Genomic DNA, 16,896 nt, shown 5'->3' with positions numbered 1-16,896 from the left:
CTTTTAACAAGTAAATCTTCCTAGACACAATTGCATTAGGTCTCTTGAATTTCATAATGGGGTTATCAATGAATGCACACGGAGTTTCAAGGTAAGCCTCAAGTGCAGCTATGCTCACGCGGTGTAGAAAATCGACCGCTGTATTTCCATGAACATGAGTGATCTTCCACGTCCCTTCTCCAGCAGGGGAGAGAAAAATCAGAGGATGCTACTGCATGGTGGGTTGGTTTTTTTTCTGTTTATCACTTGCCCTTTGTTGGAAATACCGTTGGATTAAGCAGCAGCAACATGTTACAGCTCTTGCAGTGAGAACGGCACCCAAGTCTTGACCTGTCCTTGTGTAACTCTGTGTCACCTCATGCCTGGAGACCCCCTTGGGACACGACGTAAGGGGACACGAGTACAAAGGGGGAGAGGAGTGGTAAAGCAGAGCCGCATCTCCCAAGTCCCACACCAAACCCCTACCTGCAGGAGTCCCTGTCCCTCAGGAGATGTCCATCAGCCTCTGCATCACAGATCAGTATTGTCCCTGTTTCAGCAATAGGGTTTTTTTTTCTGTGCAGCAGCAATTTTACTATTCTTCTTTTATTAACACATGAAAAAAATCTTTCCTTCCTTCTGCTGTTCCTTTCATCTTGCTACAGACCAATTAGTGATAACAGCCCACCACCCGATTTTGGTCTCAGTCCTCTGTAGGTTTGTATGTAGCAGAATACGAGACTGGAAGCAGCAGGATCCTCTGCAGATCAGTTTTTCAGATGATGCAAAGTGAGGCATAGTTTATTTTCATACATTCTTCTGATATATTTACATGTATGTGGGTTCTCTATGCAGTGCCAGGGATTAGCTGAAACCTGTCCAGTTTATGTCACACCTATATAACTCTTGCTTCTTGCTACATACAATAACGTGGCATCACAAGCAAATAGCAGTTAGACATAATAAGCAAGAGACTTGTTGAAAGCTGAACACAGGTGGCCCATTCAAGGGTATGGAGGAAGAGTGAAGCCCAAGCTGGGATACAGGGTGGAATGGGGAGATGTGTTTTGACCGCATTTGCTTTAAGAATCAACTATCAGGAAAAATCAGGCTTCTTGATTAGAGGAGAGCACTTTCACGGACACGTGATGAGCGTACAATGATGCTCCTCAGAGACGAGAACAGGAGGGAAAAGACCAGCAAAACTCTGGAGTCTGCTTTGAGGACCGGTTACCCTCAAAGAGAGCCCAATAGTACACGTGAGTAAGGATCATGAGCAAAAGGAAGGGGCTGAGGTCGGCAGTGTTGGGGCAGCCTCCCAGCAGGGACCCTCAGCTCCTATGGCCATGTGACACCCAGGTGGGAAACCATACAACAGCCAGGACCTGCTCTGACTTTCAGATGGACTTTGTGAATAGCCTGGGTTGTTTTGGTAACTGTTTTCCAACATGTCAACCAAATGTCCCGGTGTCTACCATGGCAGAATAAACTCCTCGCTGTCTTCCCTAACGTTATCTACCTACCACTGGGGCCTCAAGGAGGTCATGGAGTCTCCGATTCTGCCGTTCCTCAGGAAGAAACAGACCTCATCCAAGGCAGGGTGATGAGGACACCCTAGGTGGACCCTTGGGCTGTGTTCATGCTCACAGTCCAACTAGTGCCAGACCCCATTCACTGGCGTGGTCCGTGAAAATCCCTTTGCCCCAGAGCCGCCTGGCAAGGAGCAAGATGCCGGCTGTGCATCTACAGGCACGGCCGTGTGAGTGACTATATCTGAGAGCACGACATGCTACTGCTTTGGTTAAAGCAGCTTAGCTCTTTTCCATTTGGGGAATACCTGAGCCCGTTTGCCGTACGGTAGCCTTGGATCTTGCCCTTGCTCTGACTCTGAACAGCTAACTGTACCTTCTGCCAACCAAGAAAAGCATAGCCCAGCTGTTTTTCTGTGCCACTTCTTATAGCTTTCTAAAGTAGGAGGGGAGCGTTATGTAGAACAGTTTGCATTGGAAGGGACCTTTAAAGGTTTACAAGTATAGGAAGGACTACATCAATTAGCTGAATAAGCAGGGTATTTATTTCAGTTCTGCAACGTCAATGAACTGAGAAGACAGCCTGAAGTGAGTGCTCTCACCATTTCCAAAATGCTCTATTTTCTCTCCTAAGGTACTCGGTTCAGAAATACCCATCAAATATTTGAGACAGCACCATATTTTCTAGGAGAGAACGCCTTTAACATCAAAAAAGATTTAATGATCGCCCATAAATAACAAGGTAATAAGGATGGAGTCAGGCATTGGGCAATGTTTGTCTACAAACGACGCTCGTGAGGAAGAGGAGCGTTTCAGCGGCAGGCAGAGAGCCTCTCGCTCACCTTCCCATTGACCTTGCCGTGCGGTGATGCTTGGGATGTCATTCCAGCAACGCATGGAGCAGCAGCCGGCCCCCGGGGCGGCCATGTCCCAGTGCCACCGACCTCTGGCTCTGCCCCACCGAAAGCTGCGATTCTAAGTAAATTTCCAGATCTGAGTTTTTCTCAAGAACTGGGGTGTTTGGTGAACTCTCTAAACTGCCAACACAATATATATGTCTATCAAAAATATTGGCTTGATTGATAGAAGTAGACTGTGACATAAACTGCCCACGAGTGCTCCTCCTGGTTTGCCCTTGAGAATTTAAACTTTCAGATAATCACTCTTGGGAATGTAACTCTTCTTCAGGCAAGCACGGATTGCATTTTTAACCTTAAAATTGAGTATTCTGATATCTTTTTCCTTTTTCTGTTAAAATGCAACCCAGGAAATACATTCGATACATTTATTTAGACTGGTTTAGTATGTTACACAACTATCTGTATCTCCTATTTTTTGATCTTCTGAAAGCATACCTTCATTTTTGACTTTCTTTGAAAGCTGATTCCAAAAGAAAAAAAAATAATAAATTAAACAAACTAAAAAGAAAATAAAATTAAATCAAATAAATGTCAGAAAGCAAATTAACATATTATACATGGTTCTGTTGTGGTTTTATAATAAAAAATGTTAATGCAATTAAACAAATTACTTTCCGTCATTCATAGTGGTTCTTGCAATGAGATGATGTATTAGGGCAAGAGAGAAGTTCTGAAATTTGGCCTTTTAATTACCTAAGCACAAAGTTTAGGAGCTTCAGAAGAACAAACGACATCCTTGTAGTTTCTGGACTGTGTTAGCCAAGGCTTGGAGAAATGTTCTCTTTTCTTTCCTGAAGAAAAACAGCAAATAATTATTACTATATCACAGAATGCCAAGAATTAGTGAAATGCCCTGTACAAATAAATGCTTGTCTTTCTACGCTATTTTTTTTCCGCAGCATATGCCAAACGGTCTGCGCTTTTGATGGAGCTGATCTAAATTACAGATGGGCCAAACCTGCTTTTCAGGGTCAAATTTGGACCCGATTTTAAAAGGCTTCTTATTGATTGAAAGTGGATCTGAAATCAGGCAGCGCTCGACGAGGCCCAGTTATCAGCAGATCCCATTATGCCGAGCGGGGGGAGTTACAGCCGGAGCTCTGCGTGGCCCCTGCAAGTTAAGCATATGCTTTAGTGCTTTGCAGGACTCGTGCCAGAGATCTCCATCCTTTACAAGATGGAGTTACCAAGCTGATGGACATACTCCAAAACAGGGCTCCGCAGCAGAAAAAAGCAGCAGATGAAAAACCTTAACTGAAGGCTTCTTTTCTCCTGAATGGCCGAGAACAGAGGGGTCCTCTCAAAAGCACCCATGATTAAGATAAAGGGGATTACAGCACTGTCACTCAGCGCAGCCACATGCAGCGCATCCTTTCTAACCTAAGAGAAAAGAGATTTGAAATGCTGATAGACGTTACTAATAGATACAGGCTGCAAATAGACTGTTGCAGAGGAAAAAAAAAGCTTCTCTTGTAACAGCCGTGACTGCTACACCTTACAAGCTAAGATTGTGTAAAGGTAGCTAAATTTTTCTGAGGAGAAAAAAAATGGGATATAAATAAGCAAGCGACCATGGATTATTTCAAAAATAGGAGTGCTGGACGCGCAAGAGCTCGGGGGTGATGAAGAGGACACACGCAGACAATGCCAGCTCAGCCTTAGAAATCCTTGTAACAGATTCTGATTTGCTCATCTCTCCTGCTTTCATTTTTCTCCTGTCTTGGGCGAAGGGTTTGTGTTTAATAACATCATTTGCATCAGTGTGTCCCAACTGACCAAGGTACTAGGGCTGGGAGAGATTAGCATGGTAATCTCATTCTGATGGATAAAATTAGCAAAGATATTCCCCTGAATGGAGAGCTGCCATTGGCGAGCTGCCGTGCTTAGAATCAATTACTAAATTACTTTGAGCTCTAAGTCGACAGTAACAGAAAAAAATTGGCATCGACCGAAGTGAAATAAGATAAAAAATATGCGATCATTAAATCTCTCGCTACTATTCGCGAATGTGACTCACAAGAACTGCACAAAAAATAAGGCAGAATTTAATTTTTAACAGTGGTCCCTGTCATCATTTCAACCAGAGCTGCTCAGCGCACGGCGGTGCAGCTCAACCTTGCCGTCTGGCTGCCGGGAGGGAGAGCTGGGCTGCCCGCAGCTCCCACCCTGTGCTGAGCAGGGCACCCCATGGGCGCCGAAAGCCAGAAGAGCAGCTTCTGTACCGGCAAGCGGGGCAGGACAGAGAAAGGCTCGGCCGAGGCGTAAAGCCTTCCTTCCTGCCGAAATTATCTGCTCTCTGTGTAAGCGTGTTGTATGCACCTAATGTTTCGCAAGCATAGAGAAGGGGAGGTCCCTGCCCCAGAGAAGGCACAATCTGGGGGCTTTTCTGAGTGTACGCACACAGTGTGCGAAATTCACAGTAGTGAGTAAAGCCCCATGTGCTCACCTTCCTTGCTCTAACACCAAAAAAATAGAAATAAATCTATTATTACTGCCAAATGTATCTTAAGATCAACGTCATGCCCTTTATAGCATAGTCAGGGGTTTGCCCAGGCTTAAACATGGCCAAAATCTCTGATCTTCATTATACACAGACCTTCACTACCTGTTTGACAAGTTGGGCAGGGCAGAAGTGCTCTGTAGTGACAGAGGGGGTCAGAAGGACCAGCATTCGCATTATTATGGCTGAGCTTTCGGGAGTACCTACAGACTTCAGACTGTGGGGTTTTGACCACCCCAGGTGAGAGCAATGGCACGCAGGACTGGCTTTCAGAAAATGCCAGATTTCCGAAGCTTCTCCAGTTGAATACATACACCTAGAGACCTCTCAGATCACTAGCTGCTTCTGCAGACCTTCTAGACTGGAGTCACAGAAGCTGTAGATAAATACTCAAAATATACTCAAACAAAATGAAAAATTACCGTGTTATGCAGAACGTAGGACGTGGGTCATCCTAGCTTCAAATACGCCCCAGTACCGTTGCTACAGCCATGAACTAAAGGGGTTTCAGAATGAAAAGTATCCAACTAGCACATGATCAGTAGGATAGCAGGGATGTAGAAAAAAGAAACGTGAAAGAACCTTTTATCAGCTTTAAACACAGGGAATCACAGTAGCATAAGTAATTGATAATATTATTAGCACAGTATACATATCAGCTGTCGGGATATTATGAGGACTGAATCCAATCTCTGTTGAGGGAGTCAGGGTCAACATCATTAACTATAGATCCTGTCCTGGTTTACATATAGAGCCCTCAGGCCAAGTGTCTGCCAGATACATCTCTATAGATGTGCATAGCTATAGGACATACAGGGGGCTAATCACACACATCAGTAATAGACAACAAGCTTTTGTTTATCTGAAGGTTTACTGGAATTAACTGATTAGTGTCAACTTGACACAATAACTTTTGTCTACGACGTAGTAGATCATTTTGATGGTTTTATTGATGGAGTGTTGTCTAATGTAAATTGTAAGGGTAGTTGAATGAAGGAGGAAACATTTTAGTTAAACAGAAATTGAAAAAGCCACTAGCAAATGTAGCTTTAAAAATGTCACGCTCTGCAGCCTTACAGATGCCATGATAACGATAACACTGATGGCAACACCACTAAGTAAGGAGAATTTAAAATCAAAATAGACACCACCTATTCATAAATTTATCTCTTACATAAATCCTGAGATGATATCCCGATGTTGAAACTAACGTAAGATATATTTGAAGTATCTCTTTCTGAAAATAAAATCAGTCTAGTAGAAGAAAAGAGAAAATGAAGTAAAATACATTTATTTACCTAAAACTCATAGTGGCCCAATTTAGAATAAAAGTATGAAAAATATTTAAGAAAAAATGTCTCGGGGTAAATTAATTCTTTGCATAGATTCATAACATTATTTTCTGTTTCTTGGTAGATATAATTTCTTTCTTCCATAGTTAATATGGAACACACTGTTTGCTTTCCTCTGCTGGGTGTAAAATAGCTTTTACGAACTAGTCGAGGCTTTCTGTTCTCATGGCTTCACAGCACGGCTAGGAGTTCATGGCTTAAAACTGCACATGAGTGTATTCATCTTCTAACATAAGTAACAATAGACCTCTTTTCTGGCTCTGCTATTAGATTATTTAGTGCAACTGTTGGACAATCTCCTTTGGAAGTAAGCTCAGGGAATGCAGTGATTGTGTCGTGAATGCTTCAAATAGCAGAAAGATGCTATACGGTCTGCTATATCTATATTCTGCTATAAATAACAGAAAACTAATTCATATTCTTTTATAACTTCAAAACCACCTTTCCTTTCCAGGCACAAACTATTCTCCCCACAATAGCAAGTCAAAACAATTAGGCTAAAACAAGGGGGATACTGTGTGTCACAAAACGAAGTAATTAAATTTAGGCAGCATTATCAATGATGCCCAGTTCCAACCGTTGAAGTTGCAGTTAGTAACCCCAGCTTGTCCCTCTATCAAAAAGCTATTTATTCTTCATTACTGGCTCTCCCTGGGTTATAGGGATTCATTGTCATTGTAGTAACTTACAGGAGGAACAGTTAGTGCAATGATATTATGGAAATAACCATTTCATAGCTCATGGGCAAAGTAGTACCAAGTCCCAGCTTTCCAGCAGTTGTCAGCAATGCTGAAATCTTGTCTGTATTATCACCCTTGAGGATTTTATTCCATTTTTTTGGCTTATAGCAATGTAAAGAGTGAAATTGTGTCACCAGAGAAAAGACCACCGTTTTAGAGATCCCGTCCATGCGATATCTATAGAAATTTATAGGCAAGGTCTGCAAAACTGGGGGCAGAGCGCACTGTCCCTTGGGGACACAAATTACCCAGTTTAGGACAGAAAGAGCCAGACCGACATGGTTCCACCTTGGCCATAGACACAAGTGTAGCCATGGCTCCCTCTTGGTCTGCCTCAAACTAACCCTGCCTCCTAACTGGAGGAGGGCAGCACATGTCTGAGAGAGTGAAACTTCAGTACTAGGCTCTCTAAAGGTTTTATTTCACATGCCTTTAAATCTGAGGATGCACAAAGTCACAAGAGCTTATTACATGGACGGCAATGAAAGTAAATGGATGCTTAGAGAGGTTGTGTCATTCTTGAAGAAACACAAATGAAATTAAAACAATTCACTTTGTGTGCTTTCCTACCTAAGAGTACGTTGATGTATCCAAGAAATCACAGCCCTTCTCCAGCAGCACCTGACTTAGCAGTTTTCTGGAGAACTCTGCTTCTCCCTTCAAAAACACGCAGGTTAGTTAAAGCCCAAGATTTGGGCAGAGCTGAGTGCTACTTTTCTACTTATTAGACAAAGGCATACTCAAATCTATGACTGTTTGAATTTGTCAATACACATTTTCAGCTCAGATTTCTGCCTACTTACTAGAAAAAGAAAAAAGCTTGAAATGGGGTTTGTTTTAAGGCTAGGAAAAAAGGTCTCAGTTCTGGAAAGCAAAGTGTTTCATGTGGTTAACTCTTCAACAGCTAACCAAGGCACTTCTCCTGCACGCAAACAATGCAAGCCATTTTTATCTCGCTTTAAAAAGTAGCTCCTGGGTGAAGGTACAAAACCTTTCTTAAATATTTTGGTTCATTTTAAACAGGATGTCAAAATATCTAGCTATTGATTTTCTGTGGCCCCTGCATGTAGTCATTTGCATTATAAAAGTTCCATTATTACAACACCAAGTCAGAAGCAGCTGATGAGATGTAAACACAATACAGTGCAATTTATTCTTATGGAGTATCTTTTATAGAAAAAATAAAAGAACTTCTTTCACGTAGCTCTACACTTCCAAACACGATTCTCAATTGTGCCTGGCGGCGCACAGTTAAGTACAAGTATGAAAAGAAAGAAAAAGACCATTTGTGGTCTGAAGAGTGGCCAGGTACAGCAGAGACTACAGCAGTCAGAAGAATGGCAGAGAATGACAACACTTTTCCCGATGGTGCCTCAAAAAGTCAGGTTTGGAGTAAATGACACTTTTTGTGTGAGGCTCTAATTCCTCCCTGACAGCCCCCAAAGAACTGGGAGGAAGGAGGTGTTTGGCTGTAACCTCACTCTCCTGTACCAGGACAACATTACAAGCATAAGCAACAATCCAGAGAGATGCTGACATCTCTAGAAGATGCAGATGATGCTCTGTCAATGTGGGAATATGCCTCAAACGTGCAACTGAGACAGATATCACACGCGTACCTAAAATGCATTTGTCAAAGTGTAGCTGTTTCTATAGTGGAAAGGAGAAATCAGTTTAGAGTTCGTGTCATGGGAAGTATGGACACCCTCACCATAAACTTCAGCACAACATCCCATTTCTATAGCAAACATCCCCGCTTCTTGAGCATCTACAGGAACATCTGGGTTTTAAGCTTTCATGTGAGAGAGAATTTGTTTTTCCACAAATGCTTCCTCCTCAGGCCAATTTTGAAAGCAGGGTGGCCTCATCAGGTATCATGATGTCTCCCGTCGGTTTTCATCCCTTTAGCAACTTGTCTTTTGTTCTATCTTCTGCTGCTTCCTTGTTTCTTTCTCACTGCCTACATCTTTTCCAGGAGATGTTTGAGCACACAGTTCTCTCCTGTGTACATTTCTTCTGTCTTAACTTTTTCCCATTTTCTCCAGAATGTCTTTTTCCATCTCTTTTTCCATTTCACCTACAGCATAGCCCTCAAGAGCTAAAAGGTTGTTCATCACCTTGGCTCTCAACACCACCCAGGAGTCGTCCTCTTCCTCTTCTCTTGGACCTTGTTCTGTCATCCCACTTGAGCACTGAAAAAGATGAGGTATGTCATAGTGGAAGATACTTCCATTTTGTCACTGGGCTCACTGTGTAGAAGCATTATAAGGTATCTTTGTGCCCAAAGAGCACAAGTTCAGCACACTGAATTCTATGAAATGCATAGGCTATATCCCTTCAAATATGAAACGGTTATCTTGGTGGCAAAGCCCTCTGTAATCATTAAGACCAAAGGTTAAATCTGAGTCAAAGTACTTTATAACACATCGCCCTGTGATTCCGTATTCGATAGCAATCTTAAATTAGAATAACAAATAGGAAGGAAAACAAGTACATTACTTGTGTAATTTACAGGATTTAAATTTAAGGAGTGTAAAAGAATACTTTTTCATTATGATTAAATGGTTTTTGGTTGGCATAAATAGAGAAGTAATCCTGAGAGATATGTTTTGTATCTCAATGTAGTATAAAGGCTGCGTATAATATGAAATGAAGAGGAACAAAAAATTTTGCTTATCCCAGGATTATGATGGCTTTGTGTTGCCAAATTTTCTCATTGGGTCAAATACAAAGACCTTCATTCAGTAGTTACCAAGGCTTTCTTCAAGCAAATTCCTCTTGGCCTCATAATTTTCTCTACAATTTTCACAGTGTTACAGCCAAATCACAGCTGCCCAGTGGCACAATTCATCGGTCACGATGTACTATTAGATATACATTAGATGCCTGTGTAGGTATGGGGGATTTGTGTGCATATGATGTAATGATGTGCAAAACACAGATTATATATTATTTAAAGTATAAGATGAGAATGCTATTTCAACCACTGCTAATTAGCATTTCATATTCCCAAAACATCATAATACTATTATAAGGTATTGATCCAAGCATGACCATTTGATTTCACATCAATACTAATATGACTTTTCTGTGATCTGTTGACATGTGGGATTTTCTGAGTGAAATACATACATACCAATATCCAACTATTTTCACTAGTAAAACTGGATTCAGCTGTTCTGTATGAAAAGCTGTTGGTAAAAATGTAGATCACCCTATCCCAAACCTCAAATTTAGATTTTACTACTAGACTTATATCTTTATTCTTAGTGTTTCCCCAAATCTCTTTCCTTTATCTCTTTGATATAATGATGTCTTTCTGATACTGTTTGCTGTCTGGACACAGATTCAACATCCTAAGCAGAAAGCACTGGTAGCAAAAGTGGTTATGCCATTTAGGAGCAAGAGGACCTCAAAATCTCATTCCCATCTTCAATGTTGTTGTTCAGGATGTGACATAAAGACTGCTGTAGTAACAGCCTTCTACTGAGCCCCTCTGAATTACCTAAATAACATAGTTTATTGTGAAATAGTTCTTGCTTTGATGATTTTTGCATACAGATGCCAAAATCGTCTGGGTCCCACACCCCCATGTCTTCTCCCCCACTAGATAGGCGTACAGGATGATACTCAAATAGCCTTTAATCTTCTCAACCCTGCTGGTGCACTTCTTCCTACTAAATCCCTGTTTTCAACATTACCCAAGTTTCAGCACAAACCATTATGTTGATTTTTCCTGCTGGTCGCCAGCTTGAAATCTACCCGATGGTCAGGGGTAATTACCCACCTTTGCTGCAGATACCCAGGGGGACATCCCCTTCCCCATCTGTGCACGCACTTGCACCCACAAAGCCAACGCAGTTTCTGCTAAAGACAGCAGCAACACCTGGATCTTATTGGCATGGAAAGCCTGAAGGGGAGAATGCGGCACTTCTGGGAAGAGTGCTACCTGCTGAAGGTACTCCATCACTTCAGCATCACTGAAAAGAATGCAATTGCTTTTATCTCACCTGACCATCCATAGGGCCTGAGCAAAAACTAGCCAAAAGCGGATTCATCCCAGATTCATCCCAAAATGAGCCATTCCAGTTTCCTCACAGAAGCCAAGGGACCCAAGGAACAGCCAGAGATTGGTACTTGCCTCAGGGGAGATGTGCTTCTTTCCCGTCATCTGCCAAGACATGAAGATGGTTCACAACCTCAAAATCCAGCTAGAGCCATCACTGCTTCTAGATCACAGGCTTACTGATGGAGGATCTTCTGCCTTTCATTATATATGACAGAGCTGCGACCCTTCTTTCCCAAATGAAGTTATAGTTCATGTTGAAGATTACCAAGAAGCTGAAATAAGGGTGGAAGAATCTAGTTCCTGCATGGGACAGGTCAATATGCTCACAACATTCACCTTCAATTCCAGGCACCATTTTCCTGTATGCTTTGGGATGGAGTCCACGTTGCAAGAAAACAAAACCTAAAGGAACTCAGGCTCACGTGGCTTCATAACTTCCTTCCAGCAGCAGTGGCCTTCTAAACCAAACCTGTAATATTGAAGTGATAAAAGCAAGAGTAACTGTGATGAGTTTATGTTACATAGGAACTGCATCCCCCCAACACAGACACATCCACAACACAATTACTAGGTCAAAACTTCATTGGACTCCAGGGTCTACTCAGCAGGGGACAAACTCTACCAGCTGATCCAAAGTAATTTAAATTACGTTGCGAGTTAGTTAGAGCCCTATCATCTCCTGTTTAGTTCTCTGGATAGACTGCATAAACACAATGCGTATTAGCGTGTGTCCTACCATCTACTTTCACACATCACTTCCTTTACTTTTGAAGGTATCAGCATATTTCAGTATACAATTACAGAATCTGAAAACTCAATTAATGTGCTATTTACATGAGTATTAACTAGAACAATGCCTATAAATGCATTAGGAAAAAAAAATATCTTCTTACAGATTGCAAATAAACTTTTAAGAACTGACCCAGTGCCAATCCTTTCAGCGCCTGTCTGGATATAGGCAATTATTTTAGTTAATGGCACAGCACAAGGTCCCAGAGCACACACATAAACCCACATTTTCTGAGAGAGATTCGAGCAGGGATTACATAAAAGGTTTTAGTAAAAACTGCAGTCTTGTTCTCATCTGAGGCTATTACCCATTCATATTCTCTATTAATGTAAACAGATAATTTACCCTTAATTTAAGGCCCCTTCACATCAAGCATAATCAACTTAAGGAAGATATGTGGTCAGCATGAAAAAGATGTAGTTTACATCTTACGTCTGCTTTTCATACAAGTTCAGCTCGGCCTGCAGTTGTCTCCAACAAATGTGAACTTCTATACTGCCTTGCCTCTTCAGCCAACACTTGCTGGGTGTTTTCACTCCCTTTTCTGAAACCCTCATAGAGGGAGTCTGGGTTTGGCCACTGAAGCCTCAACGTCCCACCAACACCCTTCTTGTGCCCCCGTAGCAAAAGATGGACCTCATATAACTCGAGTTCCAATGAAGGAGCCTGTGAACTCATTTTGATTGCAATAAAATGAAAAGACCGTTGATTAGCAGGAAGGCGTCATTATACTTTCCAGTTTAGCACTTGGGGATAACTGGTAGTAATTTGATTGATTGATCCGTTGTTTGATTTGAATAATTCTTACCGGGAGGCTAAGAATGAACAGTGCCAGTATCATGTTGCTTTTGTATAGGGACCTGCAGCCATCTATCAGGAATTGTTTGCAAACTGGACTGATACTTAAAACAAATCAGAGCAATCACAGCCAAGCTTTGGTAAGTTGCCTTATAGAAATAATACTGCTGATACAATCAAAACAAGCAGGGGAGCCACCAAGCAATGTAACCGGGGCTGGAACTGCAGGGATGACATCCCAGCCAAGAGCAGTGATCTGGCTGTGGCCCCAAAAAGAGCAGCTGATACATACCCAGAGAACGTTAGCGGTGGGGGAGCTCTGACTTTCAACCTGAGCAAACTCTCCGTATTGGAATCGCAAAGGAAAAGGTCTGGGCCCATTTAACTAGGTGTTTTCTTGCTCATCCTTTAAGACTGGCTCATTACCATAAGTCTCTAAGGCAGGCAGCATTGCTCTGACCTGTTGCTCCTGTGAGCAGAGCAGGGCACGTTACGGTTTTATGTGGGAGCTGCTGTATTCCTCAGCAGAGCACACACGGAGACCTCCGATTAAACAGCTTAACACTATTTCCTCCTGCTAGCCCATTCCCTTGTGCGAGAGCTGGAAGTACCTTGCCTGAAGGCACAGTGCATCCTTACAGGCAGGAATTCAGGACTGCCAAACCCTGTCTCGCTGTCACTGGCTACTTATTCTGAGAAAAGAGGCCTTTTTAACTTTCCTGCGACCTCTTGACTTAGACATCGTTATCCTTCACTGTGGGAAGAACGTACCTTTCCATCTTTCTTACTGCCTCATTCAACCTCACTGGATTCATTGACACAAATAGGCATAGAAACATAAAATTGCCATAATTGTGTAAGGCCATAGGTCTGATAGTGGCCGGCGATGATTGCTTAGAGAAAGAACAGAAGAAGCAGAACACATACACAAGGACCCTTGCCTTGGCAAATCTCATCTGCCACCAGCAGTTTCAAGCCATCAGAGCGCTGGAGTTTGTATCCAGACCATCACCTTATGATGCAAATACCGAAATACCAGCAAATAGCAAAACCTTGAGTTCTCTGAACTCATCAGCGCACTTTTCATTAAACAACACAAATACGTATCTGCAACTGTTTATGACAGAGATCCTTACGTGTGAGTCATCAATGTGTTTCGCTGTGTCTCTGTACTCGCAAGGAGACAAGATGGACTGGCACTTTTTGGCCATAATAAGCACATAAAGTACATTTGTTTCTATCAATGGGATTTCCTTAATTCTTCTTTAAGCTATTTTCTCTCCTCCATCCTACTCTGTGCATTTTATGAAGGGCCCCTCAATTTCTGCGATCCGATCATCTCGTTCCCAGCCCCATTACAGACCGACAGAGGCGTCACACTCTGTCGCTCCATACCTTTGTAACTCGGTTATGGATCAGCTTGCACAGGCAAGCTGCAGTCCCGCAGGCTATCTGGCACTGAGGACCTAATCTACACTCTGCTGAAATCGTAGTCTTTAAAAGGTTCAGTAGGTTTTGGCCACCTTCATTGAGCTTAGAGGCAAGGCCCTACGAGAGGCATTACTAAATCTGCCCCAGTGCACAGCATGTTACACCATTACACTCTGTAACTTGCTATTTTTGCAATGCAGCACATTTTTTTCTACAATTTGAAATATAATGCAGTCCTGCTGCTTCTCCTGTGTGCCGCTCTGCAAAAGGGTGTCAAGTATACCTAGAGGTAAAGGTGCTAGGGTTTTAAAAAAAAAGGCATGATACTCAATACCAGTATTTAAATAACTGGGAAAAGCATTGCTTACAAAACCAAAGGTAAAGACTATATAATTTTTAATGTGTGGGGTGTTTTTTTTTCTTGATAAGCAGTATCAGTTGATGCAGGTAAAGAGTCTCCTGGGCGCAGCTGAACAGACAAGCATAGCTTTGCTCTGCACTTCTGCTTTACCAAATGTGCACAAACTTAAGCCTGTGGTCTTGTGGGGTTGGTTTTTTGGTTGCGTTGGTTTTTTTGTATTTTTTTTTTAATGGGACAAAAATAGGACGGTTCATAAGGCAAGCAACAGCCAGGCCTCCTAGCTTTTGGTTTTATGAACCTCCCTGTATTTATTCCATCAGGGAACAAAGAAAAGCAGCGTCCAAATCTGGGCCTCTTTGGCTAGCCGATGCCAGGAGCTGCAGGAAGGCATCTCTGCCGGTGTCCGAGTCTCAGAGACGTCCTGCTGCCTGCTGTCCTTTGCTCGTAATGACAGAAAGCTTTGACCCGGCCATATCCCTGCTTCTGGAGGGAAAAGCAAAGCCTTCTCTTAGGGCTATTTCAGCTCCCAGGACCCTTGTGCTGCCCCGGCTCTCCTAGCAGCTGCCCAACGAGCATTTCTGCCTTTCACATCCTCTTCCCCTGCTTACACAGCCTACAGCTAGTATTTTCTTTTTTTTTTTCCTTTCTTTTTTTTTTTTTTTTAATCGCAGAAAGGCCTCCCCGCCTAATCTAATTCCCGCTCCTTTGTCACAAGCAGATGTCACTTTTACATCTGTGCGTCTGCTCGAGCGCTCCGTCTCCTCCAGCCCAGCAGATGTTGCCGCCGCCGAGGCAGCAGCGGCCGGGGGCGGGCGGGGGGGGTGGTGGTGGTGACGATGGTGATGGTGGTGGAAAAAAGCAAAGTGCAGATCCCTCTGCTGGCAGCCACCTGAATGTCACGGCCGCCCCGTGACAGGGAAAACCATAGATGATGCTGCTATTATTATTATTATTATTATTATTATTATTATTATTATTATTATTATTATTATTATTATTATTATTATCACTGCAAGTAGCCCCAGGATGCGGCTAGGCGGGGGGGCGACCTGTCCCCGCACACCCACGGCTTGACCGGGGGACAGTCAACACGTGTCACCGGTCCCTCCGGTGCCGTCACCCGCCCCGGCTTCGCACCGCTGCGACGGGCCGGTCCCCGCGGCCGCGCACCGCTGTGCACCCCGGCCCCGCGGGCGCCGTGGGGGTGCTCCGGCGGCCCCCCTCCTAATAAAGCAATGCCGAAGAAACTGTCCCCGCTATTTAGGATTTTATTCAAGCGGGTGGGACGGCATGTAGCCGTCGGAGCTGGGGAGGGGGGGGGACACCCGGGAGGCGCTTTCCCATGGCCAGCGGCGGCCGCACAAAGGCGCGCTGTTCCCTGTTTTGTTTTGCTGCCTCCGAGCATTCCTCCGGCGGCCTGGGGTGGGGGGGGTGGGGGGAGAGGAGCGGGCCCCTCTCCGTGCCCAAGGAGAGGAAAGAAAAGTGGCTTTTACACGCCTGGCGTGTTTTTCTCCCGGCCCCCGACGCATCCCGCGCATCCTCCGCACCCCGCGCACCGCGCGCTGCCCGAGACAAAAGGGCTCTTCTGGAAGGGGAAAAAAAAAAAAAAAAAAAAAAAAAAAAAGAAGAAGAAGGAAAAAAAAGAGGGGTTGAAGCAACCGAGAGGCTCTAATTCTATTTGTGTCGCCTGGAAATCAGAAGGGGTTTTTCCACACTTCGCCTTGATTTGATTATTCCTTGGAGATGGTTTCTCTGCCCCCAGCCAGACGCGTGGGGGAAGGCCGCTGAGGCAGTTGGCCTATAGTGGCAATAATCAAATTACCCATTTGCTACAACTTTTTCGGCAGAGCCGCTCGCGTGTAGAAAGAACAACTGGAGCCCAAACCCCGCGGAGGGGGAGCGGGGGAGCGGGGGAGCGGACGAACATCCCCCCGCCCGGGAGGAGGCGGGGCGGGGGGGGGGCAAAACCAACCCCCCCTGGCAGTAAGGAGCCGGGGACAGCGGGGCAACCGGTCCGGGAGGCGGGGGATGCCCGGGGGCAGGTGCTGGGGCGGGGGGGGGCACGGATACCGATGTCGAGCGGCCCCGCAGCCCCCGGTGCGGTGCCGGGTGCGGGGACAGAAACGCGGTACAAAAGGCGCCCCCCTTCCCGGAGGAAACGCATTCGGAAATTTATCAATTTATATATTTTTTTAAATGCCCTGTGTTGTTTGAGAGGGGGCGAGGCACCTCCCTGCCCCAAACGCGTATTCATATTCATGAGAGCGCGGGTAAATAAAGACAAATCCCCGCTGTAGTAACACTTAGATTCACATCATTCTTTGGTGCCCTTTAGATTTGGGGGACGGAAGACAGATGTTTGCAGCGCTTTTCTCCTCTTGTCTGGTGGCCATAAAGGGAGAACCATTTAGAGCTCGCAATTTGTTT

Source organism: Chroicocephalus ridibundus, chromosome 5 (assembly GCF_963924245.1).
Source record: "Chroicocephalus ridibundus chromosome 5, bChrRid1.1, whole genome shotgun sequence".
Taxonomy (NCBI): Eukaryota; Metazoa; Chordata; class Aves; order Charadriiformes; family Laridae; genus Chroicocephalus; species Chroicocephalus ridibundus.
The sequence above is the reverse complement of the archived record's forward strand: the minus strand, read 5'-3'. Positions refer to the sequence as shown.